We start from the raw sequence: 17,381 nt of genomic DNA, 5'->3' as shown, positions 1-17,381 counted from the left end.
TACTGTAAAAACTCAATGCGGACCCATAAACCACAAGTCCAGGAGTACCTTTTTCTATAAAATTTAAACAATATAACATTTTTGGGGATGACTAGACAAATTTTGGTTAAGTTTTTACCATTTGTACGACATATTTCTGATATGCCTACATCTAAAATTTGAAAACAATCGGTCCAGTAGTTTCGAAGATTATCTATCAACTAAAAATCGACACAACCACTACTTTTTCGTACTGTAGGAGTCATGAAACGTCGAGGACATATTCGGAGGGACCCTATTACAATATGTCCTTTGCGCACACTCGGAAGTGAAAACGAAACACCGTTTTTGCCAAATATTAAAGCTGTCCCAGTCATACCAAGTTTACTTATATCCCTCCACAGGATCTGTTTATTTTTTTAATTAAATTGTCTGCTCAAATAATTGAGAAAAACAGTTATTTAAAAAAAAAAATTAAGTGAATCAGTTCAAAAAATGGTACTTGATCTTAGGTATAGTTTAAAGCAGTACTTGTTTTATTTCTTTCTGATGTTAAAAGATTTTTTTTAGTTTGTCGCATATTTGAACCTTTTTTAGAAATTTATAAATACATACAATTTTTGCTGATAATGCAAAATAAGAAGAAAAAGTTTCAAAAAAATAATCAGTTGTTGTCCAGAAGGGCTTTGTCCATTTGAATCCAAAGAGATGTCTGTATTATTAGTAGTTTTTTAAGGTTGACGAATCTGTCCTTATTTCTGCTATATCTCTTCAAATATCATGAAAAACCTTCAAAAGAACAAAGATGAGCCGCTCTATTGTCTAATGGTCAGGGCACTCGCCCGGCAAGTGGGCAGCAACATTTTTCTTCGCTTACCTTCAGGCTCATCCGCCATTTCAGCGAAAGATTCAAATTATGCTCATCAATTAAAAAGAGATTAGAGGCTCATTTACCACCAAAAAAATACTTATACTTATACTCATTAATTTTTATGAGTCACCCTGTATAAGAAATTTAAAAACTTTTAATGCAATGATAAATCACAAGTATAGACATATTTTGACATTTTTGAGAGGGGGTAAACGAATACATTTTACTTAACAATTTATCATGTTTACGATAACCTTAAAATATTTACAAAATTTCAGACGTATCGGTTTGCAGTTTCAAAGTTATATTGCAAAATATTGTTTTTCAGTTCACCGATTCACATACCACAATATACGTAAAATTTGACAACAGTCGGTCCAGTAGGTTCGGAGATTAGTTGTCTAATAAAAATAGATACAGACACCAGACAGACAGACAGACAGACAGACAGACAGACGGAAACGGGGGACTACTTTTTTGCTACTCTAGAGCTCATGACACGCTCGGGAAGTAAAAGTACGTGGCTTTAAAAGACTGCCCCCTACCTCAACATACTTACTTGTATGTAATGTGCAACTGAAAAAGTCATCAAGTGTCTTACTTTGAAAGAGGAAAACGTAGCGCGAAAAACGTGTGCATTTTATTAATCCATACTGTTGTATACAATTGACATTTCCGCGTTGTCAGCAGCTATCAACGATTAAATTTTAGGTTTACTGTAGACTTACGTCATCATGTTTGCCAAAATTCAAAGACAACTTGATCACTTTTTCCATTGAACACTCGATATTTCATTTATTTGAGAGATGTCTTCACAGCAATTTTCTAAGCAATAAAGATATACAGGATTTCAATTTGATTAGTTCATTTATGTTTAAAGTTTAAAAAATTCGAATTTTTATTATTGCACAAAATTTTAAATTGACTAATGACAATTGATCGTGTGCAAAAAACATAGAAACTGAACATACAAAAACCTGATGAATTGATTAACTTTTGGAAGATATTTTTGACATGTTGAAGTTAATTTGGCCACATTAAAAAACTCTTAAATCCAGTATTTAGAGAACAGCCACTGACAAAATTTAAAATCAAGACGAAATAAAATATTTATTTATTCCATATAATACTTACCTCTTCTAGAAGTTCATCGAAGTGAAATTCTGATTTAATTAATTGTTTTTTCTTATAGCAATATGCCTTTCAAATAGTGACACTTTGCATATACAAAAAGAATAAAAAGGGAAATAAAACTGCAGAAATACTTGAAACTCATTTAATAAAGCCTAAATGTTTTACAAAAATTTGGTTTTTTTTGGCCCTCCCACCTCCACTTCCAAACAAAATATTACTAATTTATCAATTAATGATCAATATTGAATTACTATACTTAAACTTGTTTATCCACGTCAGTTCTTCTCTTTTCAGCACTATCTTTTCCTGGATTGGTTGTTCCAAATTTTGGGACTAGACTGAAATACTCGCATAAGCATTTTTGAAACAAAATTTACTTTTTTTTCTAAACATTGCATCTACTCAGAAAATAGCTTATGGGACTTGATGCTAAACACACAAAATTCCTACTTGTGCAAAAATTAAACTTGAAAAACTTCGTTTAGTTGCAGCGAAAAATACATAAACATTTAAGACTTAACTTTCAGTTACTCTAAAATTTAAATTTTACTAAAAACAGCTGCTTTTATTAAACACATGTTTTTGTTTTTTGTTTTGCCCTCCCTCCTCCACTTTCCTCCAAGCTTATTCCTCAAAATACTACTCAATTTTATTTTTATTTATTTGCCCTCCCACCTCCACTTCCTTCAAACTTACTTTTTTTGCAAAATCTTACTTTAAGCACATTTTATAAGCTTTTATAAACAAAGTTTGGCCCTCCCTCCGCCACTTCCACTACTAGACAAATCATCGTCACTAGATACAAAAATTTGCACTCAAAGATTCTCTGACACGATGCCAAAATTTACACAAAATGAATAAAAATGCGTCGTGTGAGAACACCTTCAAACATGACACAACAAATCAACAATTACTACAAAAACAGCTCACACCTAACACAACAAATACAAAAAAGTGACTGAGTAGTGAAACAAATCAAATTTCGAAATGTATGACCTCCAGATAAGGAACGAAAAACATCTACGCGATCGGGCCTAGCTAGAACCGTCATTTCAACGAACTACCTAAGATTTTCTCTGTCGGTCGATGCACTTAAAACTACTTGTATGTATTAATTTGGTAATTCGATCATTCGTGTAATTTCTTCTTCTTCTTTTAATATGATCAATTTGACCTTAATTACGATGGTTCCCGGGTCTGTCGGTCATAGAAAATAATCACAACTAGGAAACCAAAAAGTAGTGATCACTTTTTTGTACTTTGTTCAATCGTTCGGACTAACAAAAGCTGACATGTTTTTGTAAAAATTTAAATTTGATGTTCATATTGTCCACTCGTCTCTTTTGACATTCTTGACAATTATGGTTGTTATAAACAGTGTTAATTTACTTAATAATTGACAACACAGGAACTGTACACATAGAAGATAAAGAATGACGATATTTAGTATCAAACTTTATATTACTAAACATTCGCTGACCTTGTTCTTTAGTCACAAATTTTTTTACAAACAATAAATACAATGGAAGATACACTATATCATATATTATGTATAGATTAATTTTGATGAATGTGTAGGACTTGAATACGTCGTTTCATTAACAGCCATTTAGAAGCTAGAGATAATAAATAAGAAAGAAATACCTACGTGGTGAAGTAAAATAAAAAATAATAAAAATTTGGCCCTCCCACCTCCACTTCCATTTCATATATTATTTTAAAGTTTTAAAATCGGATGTTCATGCTGTTTGACAGTACGTACTGAAAATTGTCTGCATGGTAATAAAATTGGCGTTTTATGGTCAACCATGTACTTAGCAGCGGAGATTAATATTTATAACCCTCAATATTACTTGCTGTAATGCTCATAATTGCACGTCATGTTTGCGATTGCAATTTCGTTAACCTTATATTGGTTATATTTTTCATTGTATACTTATTCACTTGTATACATAGTGTACCACCTGACTCAAATATGCGAGTTCATAACATACTCATGAACATTCGAAGTATTCACCTTAAACGAAACACCCTTAACGTAGGTATTTACACAAAAATAATATCTTATGTTTCATTATCTTAGGCTTCAGAGGTGTAAAGGTACTATTCTGCTATACCTTTCATATTTCTATGACCTATTTTAATGGCTAGGTACATAACATATGATAACCTTCAAGCAAATCAGCAAGGATCAGCACATTGCATAAAAATACCTTATTTGTATCACACAACCTTGATAACCTTCAGAAACACAATTTTAGTCATTAAAAATATGTTCAGTACACAAAATAAACACAGAATGAGTCATCAAATGGTCTGTCTTGACAGTATGAACAATTACATTCCGTATAGAAACATTTAAATGATATAAATCGCCACTAAAATAACATTTTGTACATAAACACCTAACAATAATACAACTTCACACCATTCCACACTACCCACTCACACAAAGATAATTATTTTTGGGTGTCTAAACTTGGGTGGCTGACAATATCGAGCGCCATTTTGAGATAAATCAAGGTCAACTTAATTTCATCAAGTGAGCCTGAACTGATCTCACTAAGGCCACCACGGTCTCCAAACATGGGCCCAACATCGTCAAGCCCCACGTCGGGCCCTCAGAGCCCACTGAGCCCACAACGGTCTCATCGCGAGCCCTTCGAGCCCATGCCGTTCCCCAAGAGTCGGATGATCCGAGTCTCGACTAGGGTTTGCCGAAGGTTAGTGTGATGCCCACATTCGGGCATCAGAATGACCTTTTACAAGCCCGAGTGATCCTCGTGAAAATTTCGAGTTTCCTAAGGACTTGTATGAGGTTAGTGTGGCGCCTCACCAATGCCTCTCAAGCCGATTTGGTCCTCGTCAATTTTGAGTTCCCGCAAGGGCTCGTTTGACGTTAGTGTCCGTGTGGACGCTCTACGTGTGGTATCCATGGGGGACGCCTCACTGAGTGAGGTATCTGCAGTGGATGCCTCACCAAGGTCAAGCCCGTGGGGGTCTCTTGAAGGTCGAACGAAATTCGTCCTTCAGTTATTACAAAAAATAAATTAAATAAATTTGTGTAATGGACTGTCTTTGCGTAATTTTTGGTTTGTGTTTATTGCTGACTTGATTTTGTTTACTCGTAGGAATAAATTTATTTTTGTTATTTCCACATATAATGAAACTATAAAAGTGGATAAACTTCACCAGTACTTTCATTCTTTGGTTTCATACTTTTTTTTTAATGAAAGACACTTACGGTAGCTACCTATAGCTATGAGTGAGAACGTTTTTGATTTTATTGGTGCACCAATTCACAATTTGTTTCAAGTTATCAAAACCAGAACTATAGTTTTAAAATTTTCAATATGGTACCATAGTTGTTCGAGTTATTTTCGGGATTCAGTTTCTACTAATGTAAAATTAAGTAGCAATGGATAAACATTGTAAATTTTAATTTTAATTATAGTTTAAAAAAAATGAACATTTGTAACGAAGTGCTGTTTTCTTATATATATGAGTTTATGTTGCTAAGACTGGATTGTGACTAATGCACTAAACATAAAAGTTTATTTTAAGTTGTAACTAATTCTAATCAGTCATATGATAATTTTAACGTAGAAATTAAATTAAATCATTTAAATGTTAATTTGTGCCATACTTGAATTTCACCTATTATACGTAAAACTGCTAATTTTTAATTCTGTAGTAAGAACCTTATAACTGTTTTTATCACAGTCTATCTATATCAATAGTTTTAATCTAAAATTTTGATTTTTGTATCACTTTTTTCAACACCCTGTATTCAGTTACACCGTTTTGCTATTGTTTTTATTTTACACTTTTTTCTCATTTACACATTTATCATTCACCTTCAATTATATTTCAATTTTTGACAACTGTATTTTATTTTTAACATTCCACATTTGACATATACTTCAGCTATAGCATTAGTAATTTACCGTATTTGTAAGTTTTTTTTTTGTATCATTTGTTTTTTGATCTTACTTCGACCATTATTTTTATTACTCATGAAATAATAATATAGCCTTTTTTACACCATTCTGTATATTACACCTTTTCAATATATTACTCCTGCTAAACCTTCATTTAATAATTTCGTCTTCAACTTAAACTCCGACTTGCAACCTTCGGAAAATCTTAACCTTCTTTGTATATTTTGTATACACCAATTTTTGCGCTTTTTTTAAGAACTTATTTGTTTCATTAGACATCTTAATATCTATGAGATTCATTATATCCTCCGGACTTAATTTTATTTTACTCTACATTATTTGTATGTTGTGTAGTTTTATATTATGTTCTATGTTTGCCGTATTTTGATCGCTCTTAATTTCTTTTTTTTTTCATTAATCTATTTTGGCCGCAATTTTGTGCTTCTTGTCTATATGTTTTTGGATTTAGCACGTAAGAACTTTCTGGAAGTACCTACCGATTTAAAACCTGCGTTTATCAAATCTGTGTTTATTTAACACAAGGAAGACCTTTAAAAGGACATTCGAAAACATCTATTCACCACCACATTCTTATAATATTGGTAATATTGGTAACGGTATTATTTTACGTATGTTATTTTTTTAGGATTTACACGTAGTTTAGCGTTATTATTGACGACATTACACGCATTTTATGGTTTTTGTCGACGAAATATTCCTTATTATTACCCATTATTATTATCGATGAAATATTTAACGAACTCTTAATTCTAAATAACTGTCTTTTGTTTCATTTCATTTTCAACTCGCAGAATGAACATAATCTTCGTATAAATCGTTGGAAACTTGTTATAAAATCCTTAAAATTTAATTTTACCTATTACAAAATTTGTTGCTTGGACAGAAGTATAAAAATTATAAATCAAATGGAAAAATAAAATTAGCGTAACGCACATTGGTTTTGTAATGCACTTTGGGGTTGGTATACAATATAGGTTTAGCCTCTGTAAGTACTCTAATTTAATAATAATAATAATAAACTGCGTTAGGTCGTAATGCATTAAAAATAAATTGAGTATCGTTTTTAAAAATTAAATCACTTGAAAAAGTCGTATCTGTCCAAAAAGCCTTCGAAATGTTTCATTTTTACACACGAATTAGTCTCATATCCATGTCCAAATTTTTTAGCGACAGTTGCCTATAAGATGGAATTTTAATAAACAAATTTTACGTTTACTCTCAAAAAAGAGACTAAAAGGAGGTAGTTGTGGTATCTTCTTTCTAATATTTGCGTTCTCAGTATATTAAAATGACTGTTGGACAAATACGCTTTTTTCAAAACTTTTCATATTTTTTTATTTTCAGAACACATTACAAATTTTATGTTTCAAATAGTGTGACTATTTAGCCTTATATTTTACAATATTCCTATATCTTTGGTTCTTTTTTACATATTTGGCTCTTGTTGACTTCCTTTTTCATATTTCTCTTAATTCGCTATTAAAGCAATATTACTGACTTAATTTTCGTTCTAAGTATATAATAACTGATATTAAGTTTATTCTAGACATCCCTACTCACTTACAAATTTCAAAGTTTATAATAGCACTGAAAACATTAATATAGACAAGTGAATTTACATTCTTATTGGTTTTGTACAAAGTTTGTACTTACACTAGAAATATAATGTATTGCTGACTATGACCGTGAAATTTTCAGACTTTCAACGCTTTTAGAAAATGCATATTTATATTTTATATACATTTCTTATGTCTTATGTTGAAGTTCAAATTTTATGTAATTAAAAAAAAATAAGTTTACCCCTTGTAACTAATCAACAACTTAAAATCTTTGGTTACATTTTTTTTAATATGTACATACGTTACAGTTAAATATCTAATACGTCTTTACAGTGACCTTACTTTTACTTATGCTGGTTTAACTTTAAATTTGTTGTTTCCTACTATTTTTCCTACTAAATTCAGTTTTTGTAGACCTATTTGGCACTAAAACTTGGAAATACAGGTTTGTTATGTAGTTTACCTTAGTAATACACTATTTCAGCTACGTCTTCATAATTACATCGGTTTTACCCCCGGAATATCTTAAAATTTACATAAATGTTATGTTGTTACTAGCTTTATTAGAACTTTACTGTAGAATAAGTCATATCAGCCTAGCGATTACGAATGCGTGTAGCACACGTATTTAATTATCCTTAAGACCAATGTTTTGCATAGAAAACATGTTGAAATGTCATTTTATACAATAACGTATTTACAGCTTCCTTAAACTTATATACAAGATAATTTAAAATCTGCGCCATTTTCGAAACTTTAATTAAGTATTTCTGCTTATAACCTATGCATTTCATTAATTATATCAATATTGTACTTAATTTTATAACTTAAATAGTTTTTAATAACACTTAATACTAAAGGTTCTAGTATATTAATTACCAAGAACGAAGTCTGATACTGTGTGTTAGCATTTTTGCGTTGTTCGATGTCCATAGACATGTTTTTTGTTTAGTTTCTTTTAGTTCACCAGGAAAATATGAACTCGTTTAGATGTGTATCATTTTCATTTCATTTTTTGGGTAACTTTTTTTAATACTGTTGTTGAACTTAATCAAAGTAGAAAATTTTGATTTTCTGTATCACGAATTTGGATAAGTATAGTTTATCACAATTTTTTTTTACAGGCAACAATTTTGATTTGGTTGTTTGATAAGAAATTATCCATAACTAATACGATCTAATAAATCAATATTTTATGCACGTGACAGTGCCCGAAAGCCATTTTTATTCTATTTTTGTATTTTTTCAGTACAGATTGGATGTCCTGTATTAGTTTTTTGCGTTATCAATAACTACATTTCGCATGGTATGTACTACTGATATTCTTTTTTGCTTTATCACAACTATATAAAAGGCTATATTTTGATTTTCAGTTATAATGATATCCTTAATGAAACACACAGACCTCAACAGTACTTGTTTCTCTAAATATAATACACAATTAAAAATAATAACTGAAAAAGATTTACTTATACTTAATGTTGCCTCACAATAGCTTATATTTATACATTTCGAAAGTTAAAATATACTAAATACGCACAACTCTGTACCAATTTATTTTATTTTACCATTGTAAACAGATTTTATTGATTTCTCCATAAGTTACTTAAGCTTGTTTCACTTATTATTGCCCTTAAAAGACTTGACATTTTAAAGAATTTTATGCTCTTATTGTGTTCTTTGTTCCACTTCAGCCGCTGTTTTCATCTTCAGATTTCAATTAGAGTATTTATTTTGTAAAGAATTTCGTAATAATCATAGTTTTTGTAACAAGTTTTTTAGTTAATATAAATCATACTTCCAACATAAAATTAGATAATCTCAACGTGGTTTTTTACATTTTTCGCTGCATTCTTATCATAACAACTGTTTTCTTTACAATTACAGCATATTATCTCAACTATCTACATAAGTATACTGTCTTTTTTACAAGTATTTATGTACATCATTTATTTATAATATTATTCCAATGTTTTCATCTTTTCATATCAAATTCCATTTTTACATTTAATGTTTTGAATTTTGTATTTACACCTACAATACCTTAGTTCCGATTAATATTATCATGAAGTAATATATTTTGCCATATTTTCAATGTTATAATACTTTGACCCCTGAAAGTGCCTTTTGTTCATTAGTTTTACCGATTATATTGATACCTGCATGTTCGCTTGTACTTTTGACCGGGTTTCTTCTACTGAAAAATTTATCATTAACTAAACATTCGATATTTAAATTTCCTTAATACTCCAATTTTGCCACACTAAAAAAAAATTCCGACATTCTTGTTCATAGCAAATATTTAATTGCTGTTTTGGTTAGCGAGGAATACACAAAGTGTCGAGAATAATAAATACACAAAAGAAAATACATATTATACTTAAACTTACTCAAAATAAGTAGTTAACCTCAAAAACGAACTGCTTTTATAGAAATAATTAATGATTATTGCTATATGCTAAAAAAGATCCTGATAATTCCCTTTTTTTATCAAATTCGGATTTAGTTTTTGACTACGTTTAAGACTAAGAGTTTCAGATATGAATTATTTTCAAATTAGTATATTTTAAAAGTAATCCGTAATCACCTACATGTACATGAGCCACCTTTACCCTCTTTTTGTTTACAACTTATTATAACCTTATATAATCAAATTAGAATAACGCTAAAATAACCTGAAGTTAATTTTGATTTTCAATATCACCAATTCATGCGTGAATATTTTATCACATTTTTGTAGGCAATGGTTTGATTTCATTGATTATTATTTATTCAATAGAAGCAGTATATGAAGTCAAAAAAAATACAAAATTATTGATGAAAAAAAATGCTATTTTGTTTCCCTCGTAGGAAAATTACCACTTATCCGTACAAATACAACATATTTCTTGTGTAAATATTCAATTGTTAACGTAAATATTAACCTTACCTAAATTATTACTACAAGATGTAGGGCTTGTGCGTTTTTATGAAAGTTATTTTGTTTAGAACATATATTCAATATTACACTTCATATACCAAATAATATTATATTTATGTATAAAAATAATATAAACCTGATTTTATTGTTGTGTCAAACTTAACATAATCATAGAGTGCGATTACCATTATTTTAAAAATAAATCCTAATAATACACTGAAGTCACTTTTCATTTCTAAGTTTTTTTCACTTTATCACAACGTTACAAAAGGCTGTATTTTTGATTTCAGTAAATGATATATTGTATTTCGTCATAAATTATTTTAAACGAGTTGTATATTACTGAATTGTTTTCTTAAAAACCTCTGTAATATATATACCTTATATGGGAATTACATAACATAAAGATTAACAATTAATATTTCTTATCTTGTAATATCGGCGTATCTCCCTAAACATGGTTAGTTGAAACTGCCATGGCTAATTCTAACGCAATTAAAACATATAATATATAATATATATAATTACAAATCAAATTAAGGCATTAACCTCTTAAAATTTATTTGCTTTTTTACTTTCCGTATTATTATTATGTCAGACCGTATATTTTGAGTGGAATTATTCCTCCTCAGTTTTATACAATTATTATAATGTTTACATTAACCATTTCTTGTACATTTCTACATTGTTATTATGTATTCTATTTTTCCACTTCATCCCCTGTATTTTCACATTTTAATACTTCAAATCTATATTTATATCTATAGTTAATAACCCTTATTTTTTACTTCATAATAGCACGCATATCTACCTCAGCAATATTTTCCAAATTTGTCTTCCTTTTAAACTGGCTTGTATTTGGTTTATTTGTACTGTTTTTGTACTTTTTCAATTGTTGTTTTTAGTACTTTCTGCGCCTTATTTTTGTTCGAACGTGTTCTGTCCATACTTTGAATAAAATGGTTTTTATATGTCTGGCCCACCCACCTCCTCTGCACTTTTTCGTTTTTCGCTTTGTTTAAAATTATTTATTTTTTCCAGTTCGCTCTATTGTAACATATTTGTTACCACACTAACTAGTTTTTTATTTTACACGTCAAATATAATACCCATTGTATTTACAGTTATGCCCATAATTTATATCGCTATTTTTGTGTTATATGATGAGAAATTTGTTAAATTTTTGTAGTATTTCCAATTATTTTTCAATAGTTTGTGGATTACACAGTTCGCGTTTTTCGTACATTTAAAACCTGTTTCCTACTCGAAATACAAATATTTTTTATGTGTATCTAAATTTTTATAGTATTGTAATCATATATTTAATGTCAAATAGCTGCAGTATTTTTCTATAAATAATATAAGTCTTTTTACATTTAAATTATATACTTATTATTTCACCTAAGACGATGTAATTTACTGAAATGTATGTCAGACAACCATTATTATTAGATATTTAATACTAAAGAAACAATGAGATGTGAAAGTATCGTTTTGAAATTAATTTAATAATTTATTCATTAACAACATAATCAAAACCTATACCTTTTCTATAAAACGGAGTCAAAATTATTAAATATTAAGTTTCCGACAAACGTACAAACATTTAAATATCATATTGGTCTCGAAAAAATTTTCTTACTTAGAAACTATATTAGTAAACAACAACAATTTTTCATTGATTGCTACAATAATACATGATCCCTTTTCGACTTTATTCGCAATTTGACGAGTTTTGGTGTTTTCAGTAGATTACTTGCTAACAAATATGCAATAATTCGTTTATATGTATGTTGACAAATATTTCCGATTAGTATTAATTAATTATATTAAACTTATACAACCATAATATAAAATAATAGTTAATGTCGCACCACTACACCATGATTCTGCTACATATTTACTTATTATTATTAACTTAGAGTTTACATTACTATTTGCAACCTTAATTCATCGTATGATCAATACTTCACTCACACTTTTTTTGCCACTTATTACATTCATTTAATAATTTCTAACATTTTATCTTACTTAGGGCGCTAAAAATTACGAAAAGTAGGTATGTGTTGCTTTTGTTTTGACATTCTTTCGTCACTCTTAAGGCCGGTTGATGGTAGCTTATTTAATGAAACACTTAATTCGAATTAAAATTTAATGTGCAGTTGACCCGGGAATTTAGCACTGGATTGGTTGACGTCGATCACATGATTAATTAATTGCGTGTTTAAGCGCTTTTATGAACCGGGTCTTAATACTGTTAATGACTTTTTACATTGCAGTAATTAACTTCTATGTTGCCGTTTTTCACTTTCACTTCTATTTTAGCGCCATTTGGGTTAGAAAGATTACCGAATTAAACACACTAAAATAACTAGCAATTTGAAGAAAATATATTGTTCGTATTTATCCCACCTCTACACTTTTTATTTGTTTCGCGGTTTTTCTATTTCACTTAATTGTAGAATTTATTTCACATATATACTTATTTTTAACTATCTAAAATATTACCGGGCGTACAACAATTTCATAGGACAGTGTCCTCTAACATTATTAATTATATTAATAATAGTAATAATAATACTAACGTAATTTACAATAGACGTCGAATATGATAGTAGGGTTCCATATAGAATTTTGGTGTTTCTGGTATAATGAACGTTATCCGCCTTTACGTATTTTTATTATTAATTACTTGTATTATTTTACCTAGAAAGCTATAAAGTTGCTTTTCATCGCTCTTAACAGTATTAAGTAATATCATTATTTCGATACTCGTTTGGTGTCATTTTTACGCACTTTTTGGTTTATAATAATAATTTGATTACAGAACTAAGTATTTTTAAATGTGTGGTTTTTACAGCACGTTGACGTAACTACCCCTTTAGATCGAATAAAATGGTTTTGCGCATATTTAGCCCACCCTCCACCTCTACACTTTTTGGTTATTCTTTTGTCTTATTTTCGCATGTTTTTCATTTCGCTTTGTCGTAACATATTTGAATTAATACCTGTTTTTCCGCCTTGTCATACTATTTTTACACAATAATTTATACATTTCGCAATCGTTTACTCCCTACCAAAATTTTGTCTCATAAAGTGTCTTATTTGGAAAGAAAATTACACATTGTTTCAATAAACTCTTCGTTGTTCATAAAAAAATACTTTGAAGTTATTTTGGCTTTGAAATTTTTCATTTTGTTTTATGTTTTTGGTACATTTTACGCATATTTAGCGCACCTCAGCACCTTTTGCTTATTCAATTTGTCTTATTACCATTTGTTTCGCACGTTTTTTCATTTCGCTTTACACTTAAGATACTTCCATTAATACCTGTTTTTCCGCCTTGTCATACTATTTTTTTAAACAATAATTCATCCATACAATAATTTCCTTGTTATCAAAATTTTATCTCATAAGTGTTTTATTTAGAGAGAGAATTACAAATTGTTTCAATAAACTCTTCATTTTTCGTGATTAAATACCTTGTTGAGTTGAAGCTATTTTGGCTTGGAAATTTTTCATTTTGTTTTATGTTTTCGCTATAATCAATACAATTTTTCGTCTATAATGTACATTTTTAAATTTTGTCCTCAACTCCACCTCTACACTTTTTGGCTATTCATTTTGTCTTATTTTTACCATTTATTTCGCACCTTTTTCTTCTTCTTCTTCTTCTTTTTCTGTAACAAACTTCATTAATACTTCTTTTTATGTATTTAATACAACGCATTTTATGGAAAACTTTTCATGAATATTGTTTTTTATACCATTGTTGTTTTACAATTCATTCGAATTTCCGCTTTGTCATACTATTTTTTTTTACACAATAATTCATACATAGATACAATCATTTACTTGTTGTCAAAATTTTATCTCATAAGTGTTTCGTTTAGAAAAAAAATTAAATACAAATTGTTTCAATAAACTCTTCGTTTTTTATAATTAACTACCTTGTTCAGTTGAAGTTATTTTGGCTTCGAAGTTCATTTTTCATTTTATTTTACGTTTTCAGTACAATCAAGTCAATTTTTCGTCTATAATGTAGGTACATTTTTAAATTTTGTCCTCAACTCCATCGCTACATTTTTTGGCTATTCATTTCGTCTTATTCTACCATTTATTTCACACGTTTTTTCATTTCGCTTTACTGTAACATACTTCCGTTAATAGGTACTTCTTTTTTATGTATTTAATATAACGCATTTTATGGAAAACTTTTCACAAATATTGTTTACAATTCATTCGAATTTCCGCTTTGTCATACTATGTTTTTACACAATAATTCATACCTACAATCGTTTACTATTTGTCAAAATTGTATCTCATAAATGTTTTATTTGGAAAGAAAATTACACATTTTTTCAATACTCTTCGCTTGTGATAACTAAATACCTTGTTCAGTTGAAGTTATTTTTGTTTTGATATATTTTATTTTGTTTTGCGTTTTCGGTACAACCAAGTCAATTTTTTGTCCATAATGTACATTTTTAAATTTTGTCATCAACTCCACCTCTACACTTTTTGGCTATTCATTTTGTCTTATTTTACCATTTATTTCGCACGTTTTTTCATTTCGCTTTACTGTAACATACTTCCGTTAATACTTCTTTTTCTTGTATTTAATATAACGCATTTTATGGAAAACTTTTACTGTACAAATTGTTTCAATAAATTCTTCGTTTTTCATAAATAAATACCTTGTTCAGTTGAAGTTATTTTTGTTTTGAAATATTTTATTTTGTTTTACGTTTTCGGTACGATCAAGTCAATTTTTTGTCCATAATGTACATTTTTAAATTTTGTTATCAACTCCACCTCTACACATTTTGGCTATTCATTTTGTCTTATTTTTACCAGTTATTTCGCATGTTTTTTCATTTCGCTTTACTATAACATACTTCCATTAATACTTCTTTTTGTGTATTTAATACAACGCATTTCATGGAAAACTTTTCACGAATGTTGTTTTTTATGCCATTGTTGTTTTACAATTCATTCGAATTTCCGCTTTTTCATCCTATTTTTTTTTTTCACAATAATTCATACATACAATCGTTTACTTGTTGTCAAAATTTTATCTCATAAGGGTTTTATTTAGAAAGAAAATAACAATTTTTTTCAATACTCTTCGTTTGTCATAACTAAATACCTTGTTCAGTTGAAATTATTTTTGTTTTGAAATTTTGTATTTTGTTTTACGATTTCGGTACGATCAAGTCAATTTTTTGTCCATAATGTACATTTTTAAATTTTGTTATCAACTCCACCTCTACACTTTTTGGCTATTCATTTTGTCTTATTTTTACCATTTATTTCGCATGTTTTTTCATTTCGCTTTACTATAACATACTTCCATTAATACTTCTTTTTGTGTATTTAATACAACGCATTTTATGGAAAACTTTTCACGAATGTTGTTTTTTATGCCATTGTTGTTTTACAATTCATTCGAATTTCCGCTTTTCCATCTTATTTTTTTTTACACAATAATTCATTCATACAATCGTTTACTTGTTGTCAAAACTTTATCTCATAAGTGTTTTATTTAGAAAGAAAATTATAAATTGTTTCAATTTATTTTGGCTTCAAATTTTTTCATTTTGTTTTACGTTTTCGGTACTATCAAATGAATTTTTCGTCTATAATGTACTTTTTAAATTTTGTCCTCAACTCCACCTCTACACTTTTTGGCCATTCACTTTGTCTTATTTTACCATTTATTGTGCACGTTTTTTCATTTCGCTTTACTGTAACATACTTCCATTAATACTTCTTTTTATGTATTTAATACAACGCATTTTATGGAAAACTTTTCAGGAATATTGTTTTTTATGTCATTATTGTTTTACAAGTCATTCGAATTTCCGCTTCGTCATACTATTTTTTTTTTCAGAATAATTCATATATACAATCGTTTCCTTGTTATCAAAATTTTGTCTCATAAGTGTTTTATTTCGAAAGAAAATTACAAATTGTTTCGATAAACTCTTTGTTTTTCATAATTAAATACCTTGTTCGGTTGATTATTTTGGCTTCGAAATTTTTCATTTTGTGTTGCGTTTTCGGTACAATCAAGTCAATTTTTGGTCTATAAATGTACATTTTTGAATTTTGTCCTCAACTCCACCTCTACACTTTTTGGCTATTCATTTTGTCTTATTTTACCATTTATTTCACACGTTTTTTCATTTCGCTTTACTGTAACATACCTCCTTTTAGGGAAAACTTTTCACGAATATTGTTTCTAATGCCATTATTGTTTTACAACTCATTCGAATTTCCGCTGTGTCATACTATTTTTTTACACAATAATTCATACCTACAATCGTTTACTAGTTGTCAAAATTTTATCTCATAAGAGTTTCATTTTGAAAGAAAATTACAAGCTTGTTTCAATAAAATCTGCGTTTTTCATAATTAAATACTTTGTTCAGTTGAAGCTATTTTTGTTTTGAAATTTTTTATTTTGTTCTACGTCTTCGGTACAATAGAGTAAATTTTTGGTCTATAATGTACACTTTTAAATTTTGTCCTCAACTCCACCTCTACACTTTTTGGCTATTCATTTTGTCTTATTTTACCATTTATTACGCAGGTTTTTCATTTCACTTATATATTCATTATAATGCATACTTGCTGTCAAAATTTTATCTGATAAGTGTTTTATTTAGAAAGAAAATTACAAATTGTTTCAATAAACTCTTCGTTTTTCATAATTAAATACCTTGTTCAATTAAACTTATTTTGGCTTTGAAATTTTTCATTTTGTTTTACGTTTTCGGTACAATCAAGTCAATTTTTCGTCTACAATGAACATTTTTTAATTTTGCCTCAAGTTCACCTCTACACTTTTTGGCTATTCATTTTGTCTTATTTTACCATTTATTTCGAACGTTTTTTCATTTCGCTTTACTGTAACATACTTCCATTAACGCATTTTTTGGAAAACTTTTCGC

The 17,381-nt window shown here is 28.8% G+C and overlaps 1 long non-coding RNA gene across 1 annotated transcript in view; it reads right to left on the bottom strand.

The window, feature by feature from the left end:
• Nucleotides 1-2,112: 2,112 nt before the first annotated feature.
• LOC135124389 (uncharacterized) overlaps nt 2,113-17,381 on the bottom strand; it is a 31,871-nt gene continuing 16,602 nt past the window's right edge. Inside the window, exon 3 of the long non-coding RNA XR_010279781.1 lies at nt 2,113-14,078. This is a non-coding gene — a long non-coding RNA (uncharacterized LOC135124389). The remainder of the gene's footprint in view (nt 14,079-17,381) is intronic.

The sequence above is a fragment of the Zophobas morio genome, unplaced genomic scaffold (genome assembly GCF_036711695.1).
Source record: "Zophobas morio isolate AGI-343-1 ecotype UQ-CSIRO unplaced genomic scaffold, CSIRO_AGI_Zmor_V1 ptg000007l, whole genome shotgun sequence".
Lineage (NCBI taxonomy): Eukaryota > Metazoa > Arthropoda > Insecta > Coleoptera > Tenebrionidae > Zophobas > Zophobas morio.
The sequence above is the reverse complement of the archived record's forward strand: the minus strand, read 5'-3'. Positions and strand labels throughout refer to the sequence as shown.